General features: G+C 37.2%; 1 protein-coding gene across 1 annotated transcript in view; it reads right to left on the bottom strand.

The window, feature by feature from the left end:
• Window positions 1-27,055, bottom strand: part of skor2 (SKI family transcriptional corepressor 2) — a 96,711-nt gene that overhangs the window by 42,410 nt on the left and 27,246 nt on the right. The window contains exon 3 of the mRNA XM_086096046.1: window positions 2,027-2,097. The gene's annotated coding sequence lies outside the window, so the exon portion shown is untranslated. The remainder of the gene's footprint in view (window positions 1-2,026; window positions 2,098-27,055) is intronic.

Genomic DNA, 27,055 nt, shown 5'->3' with positions numbered 1-27,055 from the left:
CCTGCACATATAAAAGTATGGTATTGTCTTTTTTTTTAATGTAAAGCAAAACATACTCATGAACTATGAATACATTCTCAATAGCGAGTTTTAATACCTTCTTAAGATTTGAAAGTGGAAACAACGCTTTAAGCAAGTGAAATGCTCTTCCACAAAAAAAAACTGCCCGGTGAGAAGAAATATTTTAACAGACAAAGAACAACCGCATAAAATATAAAAATACAAGCTCGCAAAAGTTAAGACGATGCTTATTTGTGCCCCCACTCTCTTTAATCTTCTTGCCCTTCCTCAAACAGATGAAGCCATTACAAAAATGAAAAACAAAATAACAGCTGCGGGGGGGTTGGGGGGGGGGGGGTGATAAGAATAGCGAGTGTGAGCGAGTTTTTATTTAAGTGTTCTTGTAAACCATTTACGATATTAATGTTGCAAGGCTACTTATCAATATTTCAAAGCATAAAAGGTGTGGTTATGAGTAGAAACGGCCAACCAGCGGGGAGGTGCACTCTCCGCTTTGCGTTTGAGTACGTGTGTGCAAGTTGGCCTGAACTAAAGAGTGCAAACTCCAAAATGGGTCGCCATTCATGCTTGCAAAATTTAGAGTTCTATCAATATGTAAGTTGGAAATGTATGATTTTAAATGACGTTTAAATGTGAGGCACAAGCATCAAAAGATGAGAGTGAAAAGTGTTGTTTTTTTTTCTGGCTGTTTGCGATGCTTCGCTGGTACGAGAAGACAAAGAAAGAGACGGAAAAAAAGAACGCACACACACACACACACACACACACACACAAGCAGCTAATTTAAAGTTTTACTTTTCAAACTTTTGTTTTACTTATGCTCACTATGTTTGAGTGAGTGAGCATTTCAGTCCGATACAAGACAATCCCCAGTAATCATGTGGATGATTGAGCACAAGTGTCGACTCCTGTTTAGAGGTTTCATTTTGTAACTTCTCTACTTTGCCTTGTTTGTTACATTTCCGGTTGGCCTGACAAAGTAAGATATTATAAGATAGTGGCCAACCTTATGTGAACAAAGAGCCGACTGATACATTAGCTTCGCGTGCTAGCCCGCTAGCTTGCAAGTCACCGATTGGCTTGTAACTGTTTCAAAAGGTAGCACGTTTTTTTTGTGTGGTTGAGATTGTTGAAGAATGACACGTGTGAGGTATTACGCTGCCTACCTTCTCTCGATACTTATATGACCAATTATATGACTATACAATGGAACCTCAATTTACAAATTTAATTGGTTCCATGAGACCATTTGTAACCTGATAGATTCATAAATCGAGGTGATGTTTCCCATTGAAATGAATGGAAATAGAAGTAATCCGTTCCAGCCCTAAAACTAAATTATACGTACTTTTTTTTAACCAGTGTGTGTTTATGATAAATATGATGCAGTGAAGAAATAAGTGAAAACACACAATTTTCAAGAAATATAACACGATTGATTAAAAAAAATACAACATTTTACCGTCAAAAATGGCATTTTTAAGATTAATTCGCTACACATTTCTTTTGGTTATATATATATATATATATATATATATACACATTAAGCACTCATTTCATTAAAATTAAAGAGCGACAACAATTAAATAAATAACATGCATATTGTTAGATCATATTTTCCAACGAAAATAAAAGGATTTTCGGACGTCAATCGTTTGTGATTGGATGATTCAGGATGTGGAGGCGGAACTTTTGCCTACAAATACAACAGATTTCTACCTTCTGCCGTGGAGGGATTCATCTTTTTTTTCAGTTTAAAGCCATGGTCTATGCCATAATCGTTCATACATGAAAAACAGTATGGAAATAGAGGTAGTTTTTCAGTAAAAATGTGTGTATCTTTAATTGTTTGTGAAGAGGGGGTGTTTGTAAAAAAAATAAAAAATAAAAATAAAAAAGGTTTTTACTGTACTAATAAAAGTTAAAAAGTGTTTAATGATGATTTCAAACTCAGGCAGCGCGTGCAGTGATTTTTAGCCGTTATTTTTTTTACACTCTTACTTACCTCTGTACATTCCATCTGCGCCATGCTGCTACCATTCCATCTGTTGAATCTTTGTCTCTCTGTTTGAAACACTACAACACACATTAACATCAGCATCAGAGGCAGAAGCAACCATTGACAAAGAGGCGAACTCCAGTTCTGCGGAAACATTTAAAATGATAACATCAAAATACAATGAACCCACATAAAACTTCTATGTACGTTCATCAGTACAGCGGAAAAAGGACATCAAGGGATGAGCAGGATGTGCAGCCTTCCGCAGGTGCTTGGAAACATTAGGGCAGAAACGCACGCGCACACACTGACCTCTGGACAGTGTTCTGTCATCCTGGGTCTCCTCTTGTCATGTCTAGTGTTACACATCCAAAACACTCGCTGAACACAAACCACTAAATGATGGCTGCAGGCGGGAAGAGTGAATGTGTGCGCGACTGAGGGTGAGAGAAAATGAAAAAAAATAAAAATAAAAAAGGAAGACGGTGTGGTGGTTGTGTGAATGGGATAACCCGCGTGTGTTTCAGTATGCGTCGGTATGATGACCCAAGGCGGGGCCAGATGGATGGCTGTTGTGACCTACCTACAGGGGTGCACTCATGCTTACTTACACAGCGCACCCTTAAGGTGCGTGGCAGTTTTGTGTGGGTGAGTGATACAAGCATCCAAAGTTGATCTCGCATTGCGTACACGCGTTCAGAAAACAGCTGCATAACAACACACAAGTACCTGCTAAAAGTGTCGTTTTTATTGAAATATTATTTATTTATTTAGTTATTTAATTCTACAGAATACCCTTTCTGTGGCCTCAACATGGCCCCTTTTTTTTCTTTGTCTTTTTCTTTTTGTAATATGTCCCATTGATGAAACTGTATGTATTGTTGAGCCCCCCCCCCCCAAAAAAAATCTGCCATTTTGGGGGTGAATTCCATAATTCGCACTTCCACCATTGATTTCAGCTAAATGGTAATTATTGAGTTAGTTATCATCTCATTCACTCCCAGCCATTTTCACTGAAGCAACCCCCTTTGCCCCCGGCTGTTTTACTGGATTTTGACTGATTTCGCAAGGCCGACTTGCAAGGCCGAATATAGTGTTCTATTGCTATAAAAACATGCAACCGACCAAAAGAAAGATTAGAGTCTCTTCTTTCATCGGAAAAAAAAAAAGTACATTTGTATCTGTTTCCAATTTGCAGCAGTTTCATCATTATTCACAAACCTGTTTAAAACACTGGCAAAAAGAGCTTGTTGGCGGAACTCTGCTGCCACATGCTGGCCGTTTTTTGTAATAACTACCATTACTTTAAGCGACCTCTTCATGTCAGAAGCTGTATCAAAGCCTTTGTGTGCAATAGCATTAAAAACAAAAAACTAAAAACGTATAAATACGTTTTTGGGAGTGAAGGGCAAATTATTACAAATCTATTTATACGTTTTGGGGTTTGAATGAGCTAATATGCTAAATATCTACCACAAAAAGTGGTCAACACAAAATGTCTGCATGATCGTAGTCGAAGTAGTAGTGGATTTCTGATTGTCGGTATGACTATTTTCGACCCGTTTCTGTACTGCTGGGTGTTGGCGTGCACATGACGATCCCAACATGTTTCTTTGTGTGTTATTTCCAGTGCACGTCATGGAATGCACACATTGATATTGCTGTTGTGTGTGCCTTTTATAGCCCTACAGCAGTCATTTCTGTATTGACAACATGCTTGTCGCTGTCAGACTGAGAACATGAAAAGAAAGGCCATTCTCATTTAGACTTATAAAGTGCCCGTCGCTTCATAATGACCTCCAGCCATTTATAAATCATACTTTAACAGGTGACAGATGGATCTCGAACCGCTGACAGATTGCCGAATTGATCAGAATTACTCATTCATGAATCCGCCGTGGACTTTTGCGGCATTCAGAGGAAAAGGAAGCGCAATCCCAAAATGTTTCAAAGGTGGGATATCAATATGGGCCAGCTCGCTAGTAACGTCAGAAAAAGTTACGAATGTTACTGCATTCCATCAGTTATGTTCATCTTTCCTCATTTCCGTCTCAACCGTTTCCCACCCGCTGCTGCCCATTTTAGTCATCTGCATACGGACAATCAGCAAGCTCATGTTTACTGATTCGCTCAATCAGTTCTCACTTGTCCCTTGAGATTCAGGCTCCTCGTCCACAGCCGGGGAGCGTGCGCTTGTGTGTATTGTGAACAAAGGGGAAATCCCGGAGGGAACCGCGCGGAACGTGTTGATCGATCCTCTGCAATTACCAGTCAATCGAAATGTGATTTATTTCCAGAGGAATCATTTTAATATCAAGCCTGTGTGTGTGTGTGTGTGCAGGGAAGTCTTTGTCAATAAATGAACCCATGCTTCCCCGTTCAAAGTCCTGCATCTGTCAATCACCAAATCCATGTCTATTGTATTTCTTGTTTTGTTATTCATGCAAAAGCCCGGTAACTTTTCAACACTGATGACTCTCTTTTTCTCTAATTCGTACCTTTTTCTAAACTTCGGGGTGTTGTTGTTGTTGGAATATGGAAGTTAGGACAGCAATGTCACTGTTTGATTTTGTTTGACTATTCGGAATTCCCATCCTTATCTCCACCTGGGTGTGTTTACTTCCGGTGTTTCGGTGTGTTGCGATGTTGCGTAGTTTAAAACGTATAGAGCCTTCCGTATCTATTTTTCTTTTGGCAATATCTGTGTACCTCTGGATTATCTTGTTTATTTGTAGCTCTTAATAATAACTTTAAAATTGTATATTTATATATCGGGCCTGATTTCTGATCACATGATCGGGACAACCCCAACTACAATGCCATTTTGCCTAGTTAAAAACGTAATTTAAAATAGTACACACAATCTTGATTTCGAGATACTTTGGACTAAAAGTATGAATTTTCAAAATGAGGTTGTACGTACCTCAAACTGGAGTCGATATATATATATATATATATATATATATATATATATATATATATAGTATACAATTCGGTTTCATTAATAATATTATACGTCACTAGCGAATATCTGCAACTGAATTGTAGGTATCTATAATAAGAAACACTATACACATAAATAAATAAAAAAAATTGTTCTTTTTTAGCTAGCTAGCTAATGTTGTTATGGATATTTATTTTATTGTAAAGTGGCTTTTGTATCACCCCTTATATTTTCTCTACCCCTCGGTCCGACTGCAATTTTCCCTTTTTGATTTTGATTATACCACTACTTATATTTTTCCTCTTCTCTGTCACATCTTGGTTTAGTCTCCCTTCAACTTCCCAAGCCCCCCCCCCCCCTCCCTATTCCTCCAAACTGCTCCCTAGTGAGGCTATCATTCTGAGGGCCTGTCAATATGACCAGTCAACCGGACAAAAAGACCAACTGACCGATCGAGGTATTTTCCATTCTCAATCGCCCCTCCCTCTTCCACAGCACAATCCTTCCCCTCCTGACTTCCCATCCTTTTTTTGGGGCACTTAATTAAGTCGCCAAGTGGCTGTCAGGAATAATTTTTTGCTGCGCCACAGGGCCGAGGGCCATGGCGGACTTGACATTTGATAATATTGCGTCTCCGCGTTGATTGAAATTGATTTTGGGGAGGTGGGGGTAGGACGGGGGGTGGGGGTGGGGGGTCCCTTCCTCACTGTCGCTGTGACCGTTTGACAACTCTCAGCCAATCAGCCTCAAGGACAGCCCATGGAGCCCAATTCTTTAGCGAAGGCAACTCATATTCCTACAAATGATGGCTTGATACCCCGCTTTTGTGAGCGCGTGGGTGTGTGTGTCGGGCTAGCAGGGGTCAGGTGCGAAGTACCGTCGCAGGGTCATGGAACTGGCAGTCACATTTCCTATAAATCAGTTAGGCAGAGCAGAGGTAAACACGTGCGGCAGTCTGAGCGTGTGCGCGTCCTTCCAGCTCATTTGTGTACGCGGTTAAATTTGAGTGTGTTTACGCTACCTCTGCCCCCCTTTTAGCTACGTTTCTCCTCTAGCTAATAGAGGGTATAATGTTAGATGCAAATGACTGTTTTAATTGTTGTTTTATTAATGGGAAGAGGGGGCATTAAGTAAGGAACCTTTTGATGAAATGCCACTCAAAAGCAAGCTGCAGTCGGAATCAATCAGGTTCATTAATTACAAAAAGCAGACACCACAATCAGTTTTTCATTTTAAAGATCGGACTCGGCCACACTCCGCTTTCCGGGGTGTGAAACAAGTGGCGGGGCATTTATGCAAGTCCTTAACGTATTTACTAGGATCTGTCCCAGGGCAAAACTTAATTGGTTTGTTTTGGAGTGTTTTGATTTATATTAAGCAAAACATTTTTAATTAGTTGTGGCCAATTATCATCCCGGCATGTGATAAATATTGTTTTCAGTTACATATCTGCCCGGAAGTGTCATTTGTTTTGAATAGTTTATCGTAATAATTTTTTTTTTTTTTTACTCATTTATCATAATATATAAAATAAATGAAAAATGTAATAAAGTGGCATTTGTTGAAGTATTGCACAAAGCAAAGGTTTTGTTTGTCATTAAGTATATCTTGTATGTTATCTAATTTCCCCACTATGGAAAATAGTAAACGGTTCCAAAAATACCGTACAATGTAAATTTAAAGCTGCACAAAAAGGACACAATTTCGATTTTGGTGGCAAGTCATGTTGCTGCGCAAGCGACATGAAAAGCATCCGTCACAATCTGTTGGCCACATTTGGCCACGCCCGCATCTGCCAGTCAGCCACACCCACCTAATTAAGTCTTTGCTTATGCTGATGACTCACTCATAAACACAATATTTATCCATCTATCACAAGCTAAGTCTCTGCTACATTAGCTTTTGTTTTAACTGGGTTATAGATGTCACTTGGTTCATTTCTTGTCTCTCTGGGCTGTTCTAAATTCCTGATGAGGTTATATCGTCAAACACTTTTCTTTTTTTTTCCCTGGCTGTCTAATCACCTTTCACTGCTGCAGGCAACAGACAACCTGTACCAGACAACGAATTGCTTTTATTTTAGATTTGTGACGTCTCTTTTTCTGTTTGCTAATTTGGAGATATTCACAAACTCTGTTACAACAAGTACATGGACTCATAATGATTCTATTTACTCAGGCTGAATCCGTCAACGTTTTTCAGATGAAAAAAAAATCAATCAATCAATCATTGATAATTAAATTAACCTCAATTTAAAAACGTAATCACAGGCATATTGTGGATGTGCAAATAACTACTGACAACCTTTATGATTGTTTAGACTTGCACATGAACTCCGTACTCTCCACATTTGCGCCCTTCCTTAATTGCCGTCCTCTATTTATTTTCTAGCACACGCTGCTTCTTTCTTCCTTGAAGCAGCTTTCTCTCCCTTCCTGCTGCCAGCTTCCCTGCTTGGGCTTCTTGTTGGACAACCGGGCTATTAACCTTTGGCACTATCCCTCTCGTCCCATCACTGTAGCAGTAATTAGGAGGTCAACCCTTTCCTCTTGCTGTCATTTACACGCACACGCACTCACAAATAATATACAAAGAGAAGTTCGGAAAAAGTGGAAACCTGGAAATTTGTTGCAAAGTTTATTTATTTATTGGCATAAAGGTAACAATTATTTACTACGACGGCGTATTAAGGCAACGTACATTTTTTTTTTTTCAGAGGGGATGTGGTAATATTCAGAGAAAAAACCTACAAATTTGCCACTGTCACTTTAGAAAGTGCAAAAAAAAAAAAAAAAAAACTCACGAGAAATACACGTAGCGTACTACTCGGTTGTTTGTGCCAATACTTTTCGGTCGGTTTTTCAAATAAGGAGATAATAATTGCTTTAGCAGAGATTAACCATATGATGTTTGAAGCGCTGGGTACGGCCAGCGGCAAAGACGCCTCGCTTTGCGAAGGTCCACACCCTGAGGATCAATCATTAAGTGGGGGGGCGTTACAAAGGAACATATTTTGTTTGACTTTGTACATACATTTGTCATCTGATAATGTGTTGATATTATTGACGATTACCTACATTTTTTTCCCCAAAAGGTTTCTTTTAAAACTATTTAAATCTCAATGTAATAGATACTTAGTGGTGTATTTTACTATCCATTGTTTGCTTTAGAGCACGTATAGTAAAATATTTTTAGAGTATTGTCCCCCCCCCCCTTTTTTTTTTCTTGACAGTGGCAACCTGCTGCGTCTGAAAATGACACAATGAAGGAGGTGAGATTGAACCAAAACGTTAACAGTCATGGACCGGATGCTAAACAATGAGCTGAAACTTACTCTAAAGCTCCGTAACACTGCGTCACATGATCATTCTCTGTCTGACTCAAACTCATGTTCTTTCAATGGCTTACTTTCTTCTCAGGATTGCAATCTTCAGGTTTGACTAAAAAAAGCTAATATCACTGCTAATACAAGTGAATAATTTTCACAAGCATCACAGTGATTATGCCCTTATTACCATCCTATTAGTTTCAGGTTTAATAAGATTGCACAAAAAGGGATTCTCCTCAGAAACTGCAATTGAATTAATAGAATGGTTGGCCATAAAAGCATTCAGCGAGTGATTTTATGCCTAATTCTACAGTGTCTTAATAGCCAATCACCCTCTGTGCCACGAACACACAAAAATACAGAGACACGGAGAGATCGAGGTTGAAAGGATTGGGCAATGAGCTGTCAGAACAGTCTTTTTTCATCACATAGGTCATTGGCTGATCTCTGTCCGTCTCTTTCCTCCCCGTCTCGCTCCCTCCCTCCTGCATCCCCTGTGTCTCGTTAACACAACATACAATTAACGTGTGTGCGTATCAGTGTCACGGCTCTGCTCGAGCAACTGAGCATAAATGGCACTTGGCGTACAGCTAAATCACAGCTTCCTCCTCCCAGACAAACAATTATAGACTTCGTGCACAAACAATTGGCGCCCAAACACGTTAACACCTAATTAACTTGACACGGAAGTCCACTCTGGAACTTGAGTGTCGGGCTTGATATCGGCCTCATCTCTATGGAGGACCAAAACTGCCAAAATTAAAAAGAAATAAATGACTAAATAAGTAAATAAATGACTAAAAGTGAAAATAAAAACGGATATAAAAAATATAATTTAAAACATTTATGAAAAAACAAATATATATATATATATGTATGAATAAATAAAGTAAAAATAAATACCAAAATAAAAAACGAGATTCAAAAAATAAAAGCAAATATAAAAATTAATGTTGAAAAAAATACATAAATAATATATAAATATAATTAAATATCAATCAACCTCGACTTGTTGTCGAGCAACTCAAGTCGCAAGTTGCGTTGACAGTGGACAAGATAGTCGTCCATTGCTGGAGCTCTTAATGCAAGCCGGCAAGACTTTCTTGTTCGCCGAGCTGCTCACTTGACCAATGAAAGGCAATTTGCAACGGCGGAGTCCAACCCAAGACACGCTTAGGACCGCCCCTTCATTTGAATAACATTTCGTCCTGGCAGAGCGCCTGCTGCGTGAAATAAATAAATGTGAGAACAGAGCATTTTTATTTAGCGACTTGATATTTAATTCCATTTATATATTTGTTTGTATTTATTTTGACATGTATTTTTATATTTATTCTTATTTTGTGAATCTCGTTTTTAATTTTTTTTTTTTACTTTTATTTATTTATTTAGGAATATATCTTTATATATATTGTATATTTTTTTTATTCCCATTTATATACATTTTGTAGGATAACATTTTTTAATTATTACATCAGTTTTTATTTTGACTTTTAGTAATTTATTTATGTATTTATTAATAAATTTTAATTTTTGGCAGTTTTGGTCCTCCATACATTTCTACCAATCAGCAAATTACCCATTGTCTTCAGAAATTTGGCAGAGACCTAAAGGAGTTTACTCACATTCACATCTAATGCTGCATTCGAGGAAGGTCGGAAGTCGGACTTATCCCAGTTCCGACCTCAAAGCATTTGAGGCAAAAGAAAACAACCAAAATGGAGGATAGTGATCAATTATTTTTGGTTTTGGTCCTCAAGACACGTTGACCTCCAAGCAAACTTATTTATTGTTTTTATCTTATTTCATAAGGATTCTATACAGTTCGGTAGTTCGCCGTAGGGAGATAACAGCATTCTGTCACGTACATTGTCTTACGTGAAGTCATGTTGAATATTTATGAACGAAAAAGCTATCTAGTTTTTGAGTAAATTGTGTTTTACCGTTCACGGCATGAGTTTCCATCCTGGTCGCCATTGTAGACTTATGTCACATCGAAGTCGGCCGGTGAAGTCAGGGTACTTTTTTTTTCCCCCCGACTTCCCACTGTCCTCGAATGCAGCATAAGGACAATTTACAGTCTGAAATGAACTTTGCTTTGGGGATGTGGGAGGAGTCCAGAGAACCCGGAGAGAACACACGCAAGGACGTGGAGAACATGCAAACGCCACAAAGGTAGGTCCTAATCAATATTTGAAATGTAAATTTAAAGGCCAGTACTTCTAAAATAATCAAAATTTTAACAACATGAAAACTAACAGGATGTTTTTGCAATGTTTGTGTCTCACCCCTCAAGTCTTCTGGCAACTCCCTGCCGTACATGATTGTGCTACTTTTTTATGATTATTATTTTACACAAATCTATCTATCACCTGTGGAGCAAGCAGTACATACGTCTTGCAATTAACAGCTGACTCATTCCGCCCAACTGCACTGATTGTTATACGTGCACTCGGCAACCCCCGTTCCACACCGCAGCAGTAAATATCTGAGATCTAAATCTCCTCACAACATTGTCTAATTACTTCCAACAACATGGTAGCTGATTAACATGTAATTGCTGCTCTGTACACAGCCAGTCCCTCTCTCCTCGTTAGGGTTATTACTGACTATAATTACCGCTAATGTGCAGAGAGCAAGACATACCAACAACACTGAATGTACACATGTTGGCAAAGCCGCAACGCTTCGCCTCGGAGAGTACTTTGAGCTTTTGGGGGTGACTTGCGACTGGAGCAAAAGCAATAGCAGAGAAATTTAAGCGAGTCAATTCATGTTCATTATGATGCCTCATTTAGGAAATGCAACTTGCTGGAAGCCAAAAGTCTGTAATGGTCTTCATATGTCACCTCATGTCTCACTGGTAACTTTCAAATCTCATCCCATTCCCTCGCCTGACATTTTGCTCACACGATCCCATTGGTAAGCCCCACAACATTTTCAAAATGGAGCAAAGGAGGATGCTAGACTTTCATTTTGAATCTTTCAATCGTGACTGCATCAAACTGGAATAGTTTCATACGAAAGAGGATTAGGGCCAGTGAAAAGGCTGGCAGGATTATGACTTTTTTTCTCAGAATTCTCCCTTTAAAGGGAGAATTTTGACTTTATTCTCAGAATTCTGACTTTCAAGTGAGAATTCTGACTTTCAAGTGAGAATTCTGACTTTAATCTCAGAATTCTGACTTTCAAGTGAGAATTCTGACTTTAATCTCAGAATTCTGACTTTCAAGTCAGAATATTCTGACTTTAATCCATTCTCACTTTAAAGCAAGAATTTGGATTTTATTCTCAGAATTCTGACTTTCAAGTGAGAATTCTGACTTTAATCTCAGAATTCTGACTTTCAAATCAGAATATTCCGACTTTAATCCATTCTCACTTTAAAGCAAGAATTTGGACTTTATTCTCAGAGTTCTGACTTTCGTACTCCCCCCCACAATTCATAGCTATATGTCACAAAGTCAGAATTCTCACTATAAAGTGAGAATTGGAAAAAAGTCAGAACTCTCACTAGTTCTGACTTTAACTCAGAATAAATAAAAATAATTTTGACTTAATTCTCAGAATTCTGACTTTACCACAATTCATAGCTCTACATCACAAGCCAGAATTCTGACTTTAAAGTCAGAAATCTGAGAATAAAGTCAGAATTCTTAGATTAAAATTAGAACTCTCACTTTAGTTTTAAATCTAATCTCACTTTAAAGTTTTAAATTTAAACTTTATTTTCAGCTTTTTAAATTTAAAGTTAAAGTCAGAATTCTGAGAATAAAAAGTCAGATTTCTGCAAATAAAGTGAGAATCCTGCAAACCCTCTTTTTTCACTTCACTGGCCCAAATCGTCTTCCGTAGTAGTACATCCATTTGACAAAATATATATATTTAAAAAAACAAGTTCAGAAAGTGTTTGTGACATTAAAGACTTAAATGTGTTGTTTTGATATAACCATTCCAAAGCAATCCATGAAAACCAAATGATTATAAAAATGTGTTTTCATGTTTTTTTGAAGGGGACGCTTTAAGTATATCATGTCATCAACAGAGATCATATCCCAAATTGTTTTGATACCCCGCAGGAAATCTGATAAGTAGCGACATATGGCTTGCATTTCAATAAGAGCAGCATTTGTTATCCGCTGTAAAAGCCAAAAAGGGAATTAGAAGTGCTCGTCTGTTTATTAACTTTTACTGTTCCTCGCCAGGGTGACTCGAGTGTACTATATTGCATTCGAGCCATTACATTTACCAATTTACATTAAAAAGAAAAAAATTGAGAAGCGGAAAAACAAAATCCAGGTGCGTCTGATCTGAAACTCTAAAAACAAATCTCACCACTGGGTAATGTTACTAATGAAAAGGAGTATATCTCTGAAATAATATACTGCACGATAGCAAGCTGCGCGCAGACATGCTGCAACTTTCTATCTTCTGTACAGAAGAAGGCCTTCACCCCCCATGCCTCCATGACTAAAAGGCATTTGCGTGGATCTAAATCCAGCTTAATCTTAATTCTCCAACTAAACTTTCTGTGGAGAAAGCTATGAACGCAAAGCTCTTTTTAAGTTCATAATCACTTTCTCCTTTAGCAAAGGATAATGGTAGCCCTCGTCTGTCTCTCTCTCTCTCTCGCTCTCTCTCTCTCCATCTTTTGCCCTCCCCGCTTTGTCTTCAGCCCGCGTTCTCCCCCCCCCCTTCCCCAAAACACTATCTCTCTTTCTTCGGACCATTAGTGATATTGCCGGGCCGCAGACCTCTGTGTTAAGTCACTTAATCAAAAGCAATGGGTTGAAAATCTTGTTTGGCCTCTTACGTCTGATTCATTCCTGCAGACAAGCGCGGCGGAGAGACAGAGAGGAAGGCCGCGGGGAAATAAACGGGAGAGCAAGACAGATAAGTGGAAAGAAAGGAAGTGTTGCTGGTGAGGGAGATCGCGGGAGAGAGGACATTAGGTGGCGACGCTATGTGTTATCAGCTAAGCAGCAACATAAAGACCATCATTGGCTCTTCAGCCTCTGGAGGGGGGGGGGGGGGGGGGCACTGTTCTTTAAAGCACCTCTTGCTACAACACACATAGTCAAACACATTGCTGTGAACAAGTTACTGCCCGGACATGTCTGCACAATTAATCGTGATTAAGATAACCTAAATGTCTGCAATAGTTAAAATTTTAGTAAGCTGCTTTAATAAGCGAGCACACTCAGCAGGGGCCTAATAATCACCTGAAAATGTGGAGATGAGGAGCATCAACATTCTTTGTTTGGAGTTTTGCTTTTTAATTTTTTATTCTCAAATGGTAGTCCATTTACATTATTTTATAGCACTGAAAATGTTAAGATAATTTGAAAAATACAGACACTTATATGATGAATTATTGTGATTAATAATCATGACTGCAATTTTGATCCAAATAAATGTGATTAGTATGATTGTTTTATATTTATGACCTAGATGTGTTTTTGCCTTGGTAGACTACTTGCACGGTTCCATTCCCAAGCCCATACAAAAAAATGGATGGGTTGTATGAAAAGGGCATCTGACACCCAAAAAAACAACAACAACACAAAAACAAAACAAAAAAACCTGCCAACCAAGTTGTACAATGCTTTGGTAACCAGTGAGTAAAATTGATGTTTTACAATGCAAAGAAATGCATTATAACAAGACATCTACATTACAGGGCTGAGAAGTACATCAAATTAACTCAATTAATCATCGTTTTAAGAATCGAATCGTTGAAAATTTGTTAAACCATGAAATCGAGTTTTGTTTTCTGGATTATTAAGAGCTGTTGTTCTTATAATCTGTTACATTCACATGTTATTGTGAGTTGTAATTTTTTTAAAGTGGCAGAATACCGGATGGACGGTTTACAAGACATATTTACAATAGCTACCAATTACTTAATTGTGGCATTTAACTCATTCACTTCCAGCTATTTTCACTGAAGCAACCCCCCTTCGCTCCAGGCTGTTTTGCTGGATTTTGACTGATTTTGCAAAGCCCAGACAATATCGTGTTCTGTTGCTATAAAAACATGGAACCTACCAAAAGAAAGATTAGAGTCTTGTTTCATCAGGAAGAAATGGTTTTTTTTTAATCTGTTTCTGTTTTGCAGCAATTAGCATTAGAATATAGCTAAATTTCATCATTATTTACAAATCAGTTTAAAACAGTGGGGAAAGAGCTTTTTGCAACATGGCCCTGGTAGATCTCTTACACTCTGCTGCCACCTGCTGGCCGTTTTTGTAATAACTACCATTGCTTCAACCGTTCTCTTCAGTTCAGAGGCTGCATTTTTATGCCAGAACCCCAAAGCCTTCTGCATGCTCCAACATAAAAAACAACAACATAAATAACGTTTAAATTCGTCTTTGGGGTGCTGGTAATATATATATAATAAACGTATTTATATGTCTTTGGGAGCAAAGGAGTCAAGCACAAACTATTAATGTTATGTTCGTTAAAAGTGATTCCGAATCATCCGATTGTTGTGTGAACATTTTGCACATGAATTAATTTTGAATGAATGAAATCTTTATATAAATGTCTGTTGTGTTTATTAGATTAAAATCGCAATCGTACTGAATAAAGAATAAAATACATAATAAAGTGTGTTATTATTTTTACTTTTTTAAAGTGGTTTCGTTCCATTGCTGTTGGGGAAAATAGGAACGTGCATTACTTCATTTTCAAGAAATATTGTGGCGACCAGTTTAGGGTGTTTCATCCCTGTCACACAAGTCAGATGGGATGGCTCCAGTTTACCCATGATCCCGAATAAGATAAATAAATAAAAATTGGGAAAAAATGAGTTAATGAATGAAATATGAAAATGTTGTAAAATGTGTGTTTTTTTAAGCTTCATTAAATTGAAAAATCATTTAAATGCGGCAATGGGACAAATGGAACATAAGGAACACCAGATTAAGTATGCACATGCACACAAATTTTGTTTTTCCATTTATGGAAGTAACAAAAGGAAAATGTGCTTCCCCTCTTCAATGCAGCTGACAGGTTTAATTAATAGACCGTTGGTATTTTGGAGGATGTGCAGCAGACGGAGGAGTGCTCGACTTCATCATCAAAAGCCTTTAAAAACAAAATAGTCGCTTACGATCATATATTCTTCTGAGAGACAGCGAAATACCATCTGTAAAAATACGACTCACAATTTGTCAAAAATGGTGAAAACCTGGGACTTCTTGGGGATCAGTTTGGATTTTTGCTAAAGCTGCACATCAATAATGCACTCTGACAGTCATAAAGCTTTTAATATTAATGCGCTCAATGATTTTGCCTTAGTTGAAGAAGTTGCCTCAGTACTTTTCTCCAAAAGTAGAAAGCCCACAAAGCTGAGGATTGAAAAGATGGTTTAAAAGTCATAAATTGAATTGAATTTTCATAATTATAGTAAATGTCCAAAAGTGGAGTGTACTGTCATGAATCACCCTATGATGCACATCAGGGCCAAACGAATAATCTCTAACCGTTTCAGATGATGGCTCTTTTCATTTCCTAATTGAGAAATAGATGGATATAAAAGTAACAAAGTAGAGATCAAAGACAATCACGGTATACCTCTCTCATCCCGATCGTTTTTCTTTATTAATGCTCTTTTATTCTCTACTTTCCTCTGTGTGTCTGGTAACATTCTCCAGAATTTGGGCTATTGGATTGTTAGCACAGTTAGAAGCTCGAGAAATGCTTTTGAATGAAGTCATCGAATACAATTTGGTTTCTTGAGCAAAACAAATTATTTACTATAAAAAGTCAAATGTCAAATACACAAAATAAGCAAAAAGACATATGTATTTTTGGTGGCTTTGTTTTCATTGACCCTAACCTAGCCGGCTTTGATTTTAATTTACAATATATAATTATGATGAATATTCATGTTACTATAACTCCAGGTGAATAATTTCTGCCGTTGTTCTTTTATCTCAGGAGAAACAAACAAGCCTCTTTCCCCCCTCCTTGTGTTGTGTCGCCGATACACTGACACGGATACACTGCTGACATTTCAACATCAAACATATTACATCACCTGCACACAATCAGCCGCTGCCACAGCTGTACTCCAAGAACACGGCGAATTGCACACCTCTCAGACCTTCAACAACTCGCACTTCAATTAACAGGCAAACACATGCTCAAAATTACACACCCTCAAACCAAACCATCCACACACCAACCAATCATCTTATGCACAAATCGTCATACACACACACACACACACACACGCACGCAAACACAGATGAGATTCAGTCCCATTGCAGACGCCTCTCACTTCAATTAAGATGACTGGAATACGCCTTTTGATGTCAGTATTGGCTATCAGGAACATACACCTGATGCTAGCAGCGATAGTGGCATCATTGTCTGCAACACAATGTGGCTAAAAGCTAACATCATCTGGCTAGCAGTAAAAAAAAAAAAAAAAGGACGGTTGTTTTCAAGAGGTACAAAAGAAGTGCTTTGGTGATGCAATTATATATATATATATATATATATATATAATTTTTTTAAATATATATATATATATATATATATATATATATATATAATTTTTTTTAATATATTTATATATATATGTGGCTCCTTGTTGATCTGAGATCCACGGGGCAGCCGATTCAAAATCAAATGATTTGGCCAAGCAGATTGCATGACATCTCTGTCAAGCTGCTGTGAATAGGATGCGGCCTTTGATGGATATGAGGAGTGACGCACGCACCCCTCAGTCAGTCCTTGATGTAAATTTCTTAGAAATGTTATAAAAATGGAAAAATAGGATTGGCCAAGACATCCAATTCATTCATTGCAGACTAAGTATACGTATCGATTAGGGTGGCTTTTCATTTGTTTGGTGGGGAGAACACACACGGTGGCCTATTTTTAACAGACTCGCATGATAAGTATATACATTGTGAAAAACACATACATACAGTAGAAATAAGGCCTCTTCACTAAACATCCGATTATTTATAATATGATAGATGGATGGTACAAAGTAAAAGAACGTATGAAACTAGAGAACAATATATCACAGTTTAGCTCTATATGAGGTAACCAGGAAAGATTTAAATTATGGAATGAGAGGGGTCTATGTAAATTGGGTGACTTGTTTGCAGAGGGAAACTTAATGCCATTTGAAGAGATTAGCAATAAATTTGGAATTTCGATAAAAATAAAAATAAATCCCAAATACCTACAAATTAGAAGGTTTATTTTAACAATGCAGAAAAATTCCACAGAGTTGCCGAAACTTCCATTCTTGGAGGTGTTAATTTAATCTCAACATTTCATAACTGGCTTGTCTCGGGTTCGGACAATAATGCAAATAGTCAACTTGAGTCATGGCGAACACATCTGAATGAGCATATTTCTGATGAAGAGTGGCGATTAAGTTGTAAAAATGCCCAGAGACTCTCAGCGAATGCTAGTTCAAAGCTACTTCAATATAACTGGCTAATGCGGACATATATAACTCCAGTGAAGCTTAATAGATATAATAATAATATACCTGATACTTGATTTAAATGAAGGGAAGCTAAGGGAACATTTGTGCGTTGTATTTGCCAATGTGATAAAATAAAGACATTCTGGCAGGATGTATTCAATATAGTTAGTTTAATTTTGTCTACGAAAATCCCTTTGGATGCTAAAATGGTGCTAATGCATGTATACCCTAAAAAATTTGTACCTGCTCGTAAAATTTATACATTTTACAAGCCAAAAGGAATATAAAGTCCTTAGCTGGAAAAAATCTGAATGGCCTACGATTTGAGTATGGATCCAATCAATGGGCCAATGCATGGCAGTGGAGAGAATCTCTTATTTTCTTAAGAAGAAACTGGATGAATATGATACCATTTGGAAACCATTTATACAATTGATCGAAAATGCTGATATTGGTCATCTTTTAAAAAATATGCAGGCATTACTCACATTTTAGTCACAATTGGCAGATATGATGTATGTATATAGTGTAGGTATGTATGTATGTAAAAGTTTTTTTTTTCATTTCATGTTTACGACGAGGTTTAGTGTATAAAAGAATGTGTAAGCGGAGGGTTGGGAAAATGGGTTTTTGCATTGTTTTGTGTTTTTTGTTGCGTTAAAAACCAATAAATATATTGCTAAAAAAATTAATAATTAAAATTGGCCTCTTATGCCATCCTAGCATGATAGGAGTTTGCAATATTAAATGTTGGAACGGAGAGATGAAACCTCACAGGTTAGCTTAGCGCTAGCTAGCTGGCTGGTTTGACAGAATAACGATACATTTAAAACTTTACTGAAAGCAAAACAAAAAACACCCTGGCTTCGGTTGGCTGATTTCAAGAAATCCTTTCTGTAGGTTTAAACGGCTGCATTAGCGGGTCGGTGTGTCTTTTGAGGCTAACGTCATCTGGCTAGCAGTAAAAAAAAAGTGTGGATAGAAGCTGTTTATAACATCCCAAAATATACAGTTATATATATATATATATATATATATATATATATATATATATATATATATATATATATATAAATATATAAACAATTATGTCATTTGATTTGTCAAGTTTGTCATGAACTGAGAGGCAATTTTCACATCTCATCAGTATGTATTTCATCTTCTGAAAACGTTCCAAAAACCTCCATTTTAGGCCAATCTAGACTCTAAATTGTCCATACTGCAGGTGTGAATGTGGCTGTTCGTCTATATGTATGCTAGCAACCAGTCCACCTCTCAAAGTCTCCACCCGCAACACTAGGACAAGTACAATTAAAATGGATAGATAAATTGTTTTAACCTACAGTCATACAAACAATAAATAAAAAAATCTAACTGATTTCGGCCATTTAGTTTTCCCAGTCTTCATGCCTTAAAATTAATATAAATCTAGAGGAATGAGACAAATGAGAAAAGAGAAAAAGAGGAAATAACGGTTGGAGAAAATCAGTGCATCACAGCTGCTTCTAACATTTTAATGTCCTTCTTGACACATGGCTAATCCAAAAGAGCTGCTGTATATTTTTGCAAAGCACTAATACCCAGACTGTGAGCCAGATGGATGAAAAGAGTCTCGAGAGAAAGCGAGAGATTTGGGAGTCCTGCTCTCAGCAATCATGTCTGCACAAAGTATTAGCACAAATTGAAAACATAGTTAAAATGTCATCCCCTGATGTGACATATTTGCCAGTCAAGCTCATTCTCAATCAACAGGATGCTTGCGCTATAGCTCTGTCACACCAATGGCTTTCTTGAAAGAAAGTTTGCGCTGGAGCCCTCCATGGTTGCGAATTGTCCTGTCATAGTTTGAGTTTGTCTGACCTTGTCTTCCTTTCAAACTTGTTTAAGATTTTGAATTAGGGGTGTCAAAATGTGTGTTAATTTTGAGTTAATTTAAAGTTCCTTTAATGCCACTATTTATTTATTTTTGTACGCGCGATTAATGCCCCTTACTTGGGAAGCCTGTACTGGAGGAGTTCCAGTCACAAGAGTGACACGTCCACGTCAACATTTAGAAGTAATACATTTAATAATAATGCATATATTTGTGGAGACTGGGGTCAAGTTGTATTTCACAATTTTAAAAATGTTACTTCATGTTAAAGATTAGATAGCCCTTAATATGAAAAGAAAAATGCACTGAGCCGTCACCAATGTCTTAAAAATGCAATTATGCCAAATAGTGGCAGAAAAATGACCTCAACACAAATCAATATCCTCTCATTTTTTACAGTACAGTACGTATTTTTAATTTTAACTCCATTTTATGAATTATTGTGAAATTACTGTATCAATGACTAAAAGATGCAGACATATTTCTATTAGCTTTTATGTTTATGTTAACAAGAGTATGAAGGCTTAGAATTTTTATTTTTTTATATTTTTTTATATTTAGATTAGATCAGATTAATCGTGAGTTAACTACTGAAGTCATGCGATTAATTAAACTTTTTTTTTTTTAATTATCGCCTGACACCCCTAATTTAAATATCCGTTTATATGATACAATGCTTTAAATATTATGGTAGTAAAAGTACAGAAGCACGGGTGTATGTGTCTTCATGTTGCTCTCTATACGGATCATAAAGCCCACCTAAAAGGCTGAGGGGGGAGGCCAGGCTAGGGGTTGGGGTGGTCGATGCAAAGACGTGACAGCATTCTTTGTAGAACTTACAGCTCCCAGATAATATGAGAAAGAAACGCGTGAATCTAAGACTCGTTGCACATGGCAGTAGATCACATGCAGATGCGTTCGCCTTCTCTAACACCACTATATCCCTCAAATCCCTCGTCGTAAAAGTTACTTACGGTTGTTTTTAATTTTTTCCCCGAGTGAAAATCCCCTGGTCGACAGTTAACTAACTAACGGCGTGAAGGAGCAGGCCAGAGATTAGTCTGTGATCCAAGTAGTAGTTCAGCAATGTGGAGAACTACAATATGAAACAACATGGTGAGCTTATATAAAGTACAAGTCAGATGCTTTAAAAAATTATTTACTCCCAAAACCGTATAAATACGTTTTAAATATTACCAGTGTCCCAAAGACGTATTTATCCATTTTTTATGCTAGAGCATACAGAAGGCTTTGATGCAGCTTCTGAACTGAAGAGAACAGTTGAAGCAATGGTAGTTATTACAAAAACGGCCAGCAGGTGGCAGCAGAGTATAAGAGATCAACCAGGGCCACGTTGCAACAAGCTGTTCCCCCCACAGTTTTAAACAGATTGGTGAATAATGATGAAACTTAGCAATATTCTAATGCTAATTGCTGAAAAACAGATGGACTCTAATCTTTCTTTTGGTATGTTCCATGTTTTTATAGCAATAAAACACAATCTTCTGTGGGCCTTGCAAAGTCAGTCAAAATCTAGCGAAGGGGCAATTTCATAATTTGCCGTTTAAATTTGAAATTTATCATTTGCGATGTATATTTCTGTTACACCTCATGCATAGATAGAAAAACGTGTGAATTGCTAAAAACTGCGCAAACGACCAGCATTGGGCCGACACGTCGCAAACTTGAGTTACGTTGTGTTAAACGTCAAATAAACGTGAACAGGGAACAGGTGTGTGTCAGCAAATGCACATGCACATCTTGGGTGTACATGGACAGCGTAATGAAGAGATTAAATCACAAGCGTGGCTCTGTGTAATTGCCTAATTATGTTTAACTAACTACAGAAGGGGAGTAATAAGGCAACATGTCTAACATGGGAAATAAAACACAGGCAAAAGGGTGAAGCGAGGTTAAATACAGCAGCTGAGGTATACTTTGAGTGGTTGAGCGCATCCACAATGTGCCAGGATTTATATCCTCTATTGCCTTTGTGTAGTGAGTAAACTTACTCGTGGAGTTCATTTTTGAACAAGAAATGAAGGAGAGAACGCAACGGGATGTAGGAGTAGTAGTAGTAGTGCTACGTCGAAGAATGAACATGATCAGAGGCGGGACACTGGCAGTCCTTCGATTTGGTCAGATAAAGGAAATACAAATAACGAGTGATGGCAAAACGAAGCTTCATGAAGCACTTGTGATATTTTTTGACTCCCCTAGATGGTGCTCTTAGTTTAAATATAAAGGCTAGTGCAAAGGAAATTGATTACATTTCCACTGCATCTTTCAACCAAGAGTGGCATCTAGAGGAGTCAAAAAATATCACAAGTGCTTCATGAAGCTTCATTTTCCCATCAGTATGGCTGCATCTTTTAGACATTGATACAGTAATTTTATAATTCATGAAATTGAGTAAAAAAAAAAAAAAAGTACTGTACTTTTAAAAAAAAGGAGTGTGTTATTTATTTGTGTTGAGGTAATTTTTCTGCCACTAGACGGCATAATTGCATTTTTAAGATGTTGGTGACAGCTCAATGCAGTTTTCTTTTCGTATTAAGAGCTATTCAGCATGAAGTAACTACAAATTTTTTAAATTGTAAAATACAACTTGACCCCAGTCTCCACAAATACAAGCATTATAATTACATTTATTACTGCTACATTTTAGATGTGGATGTGTCTGCTGTGTTGTTGTTCCCTCAGTACAGACTTTCCAAGTAAGGGGTGGTCATGAATCGCGCGTTAAAAAATGTTACTTTAAATTAACGCGCTAATTTTGACACCCCTAAAACAACAGGAATACACTTAATCCTTTTGAGATGATTACAATTCATAAAGCCCCCGCCACCCCCCAAAACCATCCTTTTACTCCCTCTTCCATGGTTCTGTCCATCCATCCGACCCTCCTGTTCACACTGAAGCAATCTCGCAGCAGTCACAGCCTTCTCTCCCTGCAAAATTAATTTGACAGGTTTGCATTAAGGCACCTGATCAATACCCACTTAGAGCTGCGAGGGCTAAAGCCAAGAAAAATAACACACCCGGCATCCCCTCTGTACCAGATGAGAAAAAATGAATCTTGGACACTTTTTTCACCCCTTTCAATTGCTCGGCAGCCCTAAGCCCTGCTCTCTATCAGACACACACACACACACACATTGGCAGTGACACATGAAAGTACACACAGACACGCACAAAGGCAGCAGCGTGCTTCTCTATCACTAGAGCTGACCTCCTGCCATTGATCGGCAGCCGTTAAGTTGACAGAGGGCCCGGGAAAAGGTGTGTGTTTGTATGTTTGTGTGCGTGAGAGTACTTTGTGACTTTCACTGGGCACTTAAGCAGACAACAATCAACTATACAACCTTGATAGAGACTCTGCTTGAGTGCGGACTATAAGGTGCTTGTGATTGAGGGCCTGAAAAGACTATAATTTGTGCCCGGTTGAAAAGTTGGACAAGGACCTCATGGGCCATGTTTCAAACCGATTCCAGTATGAGTACTCAACTCTATAGTAGTCACTGATACCACTATTCTGATACATAAAATATCACCCAAAAAAATGACATATAATTTGAAAGAAAGACCGACACCGTATATCCCAATATACAGCTTTCCTTAAAATAGCATGAAATTATTGCCAATGTATTGCTAATCTCTAGTTCCTGATCATAAAACGTCCACAAAAGGGCCGTCACGAGTATCGATACCTTGAAAAAAAAAAAAAGGCCTGGTATCAGCTCAATACTGATACTACGTACTCGTCCATCCCTAGGGCCATGCATCATAAAGGAAAAAAGGAGACCAAATACACCACAGAAAATCAGATTTTCAGGAATGTGGTTGCTAAAAGTTACAAATGTGTTATTTTATTTGAAGCCTGGCCGAATCTGTTTTTTTATTTTTGTATGTATTTTTACTTTGATTTTTTTATTTAGGGATATATTTTGTTGTTTTTATTTCCATTCATATTTATTTTTGTATTTAATTTTTGAATTATATTTTTATATCTATTTATTTATTTTCACTTTTACTTATTTGGTCAATTCTTTATTTTTAATTGTCAAGGCACAAGTGAAGTCATTTTTACTAAATTTGCAAATCTCTGAGGATTTTCCAGGATTATGGCCAATTATAACCAATATAATCAATCGTTGAAATGGTCAATATTTGCTGATTGTTTTTATCTTTATTTGCTCTAACCATTTATAGCAATTGTAGACTAGTAACAATGTTTTCATTATTTCTTACACATCCATACAATAACCTTGTATCTTTAAATATATGTAATAAAATGTGTTGATAAAGTCATTCTATGGACCTGTCATTCAAAACAAAGCAAATATTTGTACAATCAATACTTAGGTGAGAAATGGAATTTGTGCAAGGAATTGACCTGGATGCCACTATTTTATACACAATCAAAAGTCATGGTTTGTTTAAAATATATCGTATAATAAAACCATAGCGCAACATAAATCAAACAAACATTTTTAAAAATGACACACATTCAATTACTGGTAATACAAACACAGATATGAAAAGGATCAATGTCCTTATAACTTCATTAATTAAATGTATTGCATTCTGGGAACCGAGAAGTTTCTTCTTTTTTTTAAACAATATATTTACAGTTGACACCCACTATTCATGATGAGTATAGCGAAAATCTGCGTATAATTAATACCCATTGAAATGCATTGGCGAAAACAATATTTTATGCCTTATGTATTTTTTTTTTATTAATTGGCAGATCAATTGGTCATCTCTTTTTTTTTCTGCAAAAATCGAGATCGGCATCTGCCTTAAAAAAAACAAAAAAACATATTGGTCGGGCCTAACTTTATTGTCCAACTGTCAACTTTGCTTGCAATTTCATTACCATAAAAAAAATATATATATATTTTCTCATATACCTACCTTTTGGCATCTTACCTACTGCGTCAAATTGGGGTAGGACAAATACACATGCAATGAATTATATTAAACCATTTATTGTAGGATTTTTTTGATTCTCACAACAAAATAAGTATTAAGAAGAAAAGCCAAGGAGATCAAGTTAACATTTTAAAATAATTCAATAAGCCTCTGTACTACATTCCTCCACTTATCCCTCCATTCTTCCTTATCCATTCGTCACTGAGTCTTCCAGAACTATCCCATCTCATCCAGCCAGAAATCAATACCCGGGCCCTGAAAAAGGCCCTCAATAAAGAGCAGAGGGAGAAACATGGGCCAGAGCCAAAGCTCCCCCAACACACACACATCTTGTGCACTCTAAACAACATACATAAAGTAAATGAACGCACTACTTTTCCTCGAACTTCATCCAATGATTCAAACTTCAAGGTCGCAGTGATGTTTCAAACCTGGTCATGATTCACTCAAATAACACATTCAGAGACGGGCAACGCTTTGCAGTCTGGAGGCTGCAGACGGGACCAGTGTGAGCATGCAAACATCTGGTTGCAACATACACATATATATATATATATATTGCTCTGCGATTGGCTGGCAACCAGTTCAGGGTGTACCCCGCCTAATGCCCGAAGCCAGCTGGGATAGGCTCCAGTGCCCCCTGCCACCCTTGTGAGGACAAGCAGTTAAGAAAATGGATGGGATATATATATATATATATATATATATATATATATATATATATATATATATATATATATATATATATATATATATATAATTTAAAAAATGTATTATATTTGTAACATCCATTTTTATTTTCACTTTTAGTCATTTGTTTATTTTGTCATTTATTTATTTTTAATTTGGGCAGTTTTGGCAGTTTTGGTCCTCTATAAATAAAAACAACTAAATTATTTATTTCCATTTATATAAATTTTTTTGTATTTAATTTTTTAATTATATTTTTTGTATCCATTTTTATTTTCACTTTTAGTCATTTGTTTATTTATTTATTTATTTATTTAGTCATTTATTTATTTATTTTATTTAGGCTGTTTTAGCAGTTTTGGTCCTCCATAAAAAAAATAACTAAATCATTTATTTCCACTTATATTCATTTTTCTTATTTAATTTTTTTATTCTATTTTTTTGTATCCGTTTTTATTTACGCTTTTGGTCATTTATTTATTTATTTAGTCATTTATTATTATTTTTTATTTGGGCAGATTTGGTCCTCCATAATCATATACTTTAAGCAAGAGAAACAGAATGTCGAAATTTAAAGGGATGCTAATGCCCGCTATGCAGCTTCGATGCAATACAACTGCTGCGTTGCCGCTTTGCGACCGACCCCCACCTACCTGCTGAGCTCCATTACAGAAGACGTGCAGGTGAACAAGTGCGCGTGAATAACAAGTTCCTTCAGGCGCTACTACGCAGGTGCCAAACAGCTCCCCCGTCAGCTCGCACCCTTTTTTCCTACACCCTCAAACCCACCAACCAGTCTTCGCCAGATGTAGATTAGAAGAGACATCAATAAATAATTTAGCGCTCTTGAGACTTTTAAGCAGGAATCTGTGCAGTGTGAAATGCGGTAACTTCTGATGGCGCATCAATCAAAGCCGGTTAAAAGCTGTTAACATCAGCAGAAAGAAAAGAGAACCGTTTTGTTGCATTCTATCATCTCTCACTCTCTTTAATTCTGTTTTGCTGCTTGATGGGACATTAGATGCTATTCGGATTCATCAATTGACTCAGATCTACTGGGTCGTGAGGGATAGCTGTACAAATTCAAAGCAGCTCATTCCCATGCAATAAAAAACATGCTGATCAAGAGACACTGTAATTGGAGGAAAATGCATTCGGCGACAAGCTTCCAATAAGCCACTTTATTCGAGCTGCCAGAACCCTTAACGCAGCCTATTTCTAGATAAAGGGAGAAAACCTAATGAAATGTCAGAAGACTATTTGATTGCTAAATCTTCGCCGATACGGTCGGTGATGATAAAATACAAGAGAGGCCCATATGAAAATGAGCTGAATAGGACTTGGTGGACCTTAGAAGCTGTTGATTTCACAATGCACATCATCAAATGTTTTACAGTTTGATGCCAATCATTCCAATGCACAAATAGGTTGTTGTCTTTCCTGTTATTTTGCCAAAAGCTCAACATTTTGCCTTTTAGCTGTCAAACGAAGATAACATAACAAAGACGAGCATTAACATAAATGACGACATGGATCTCAATTCTCCAGTGTCATCAGCAGATGTGTACGTACCCTCATCTCGATACAATGCAAATAAGCTAATAGCCTCTGAGGCTCCCAGTCTGCCTCTGATCTCCATAATATCCCTACAGACACACGCACACACACACACACAGGAAAGAGTTCCACCTGCACAAATCCAATATCATTCGTACACTTGCCGCTCTGCGGGGAGGTGGCGAGCCCTAGTTTACATCAAGCAGCATTCAGAGAAAACCACCGAGGGACGTTTTAACGTTGTA

The sequence above is a fragment of the Leptonotus elevatus genome, chromosome 15 (genome assembly GCF_054856555.1).
Source record: "Leptonotus elevatus isolate MCC_2025b chromosome 15, RoL_Lele_1.0, whole genome shotgun sequence".
Lineage (NCBI taxonomy): Eukaryota > Metazoa > Chordata > Actinopteri > Syngnathiformes > Syngnathidae > Leptonotus > Leptonotus elevatus.
The sequence above is the reverse complement of the archived record's forward strand: the minus strand, read 5'-3'. Positions and strand labels throughout refer to the sequence as shown.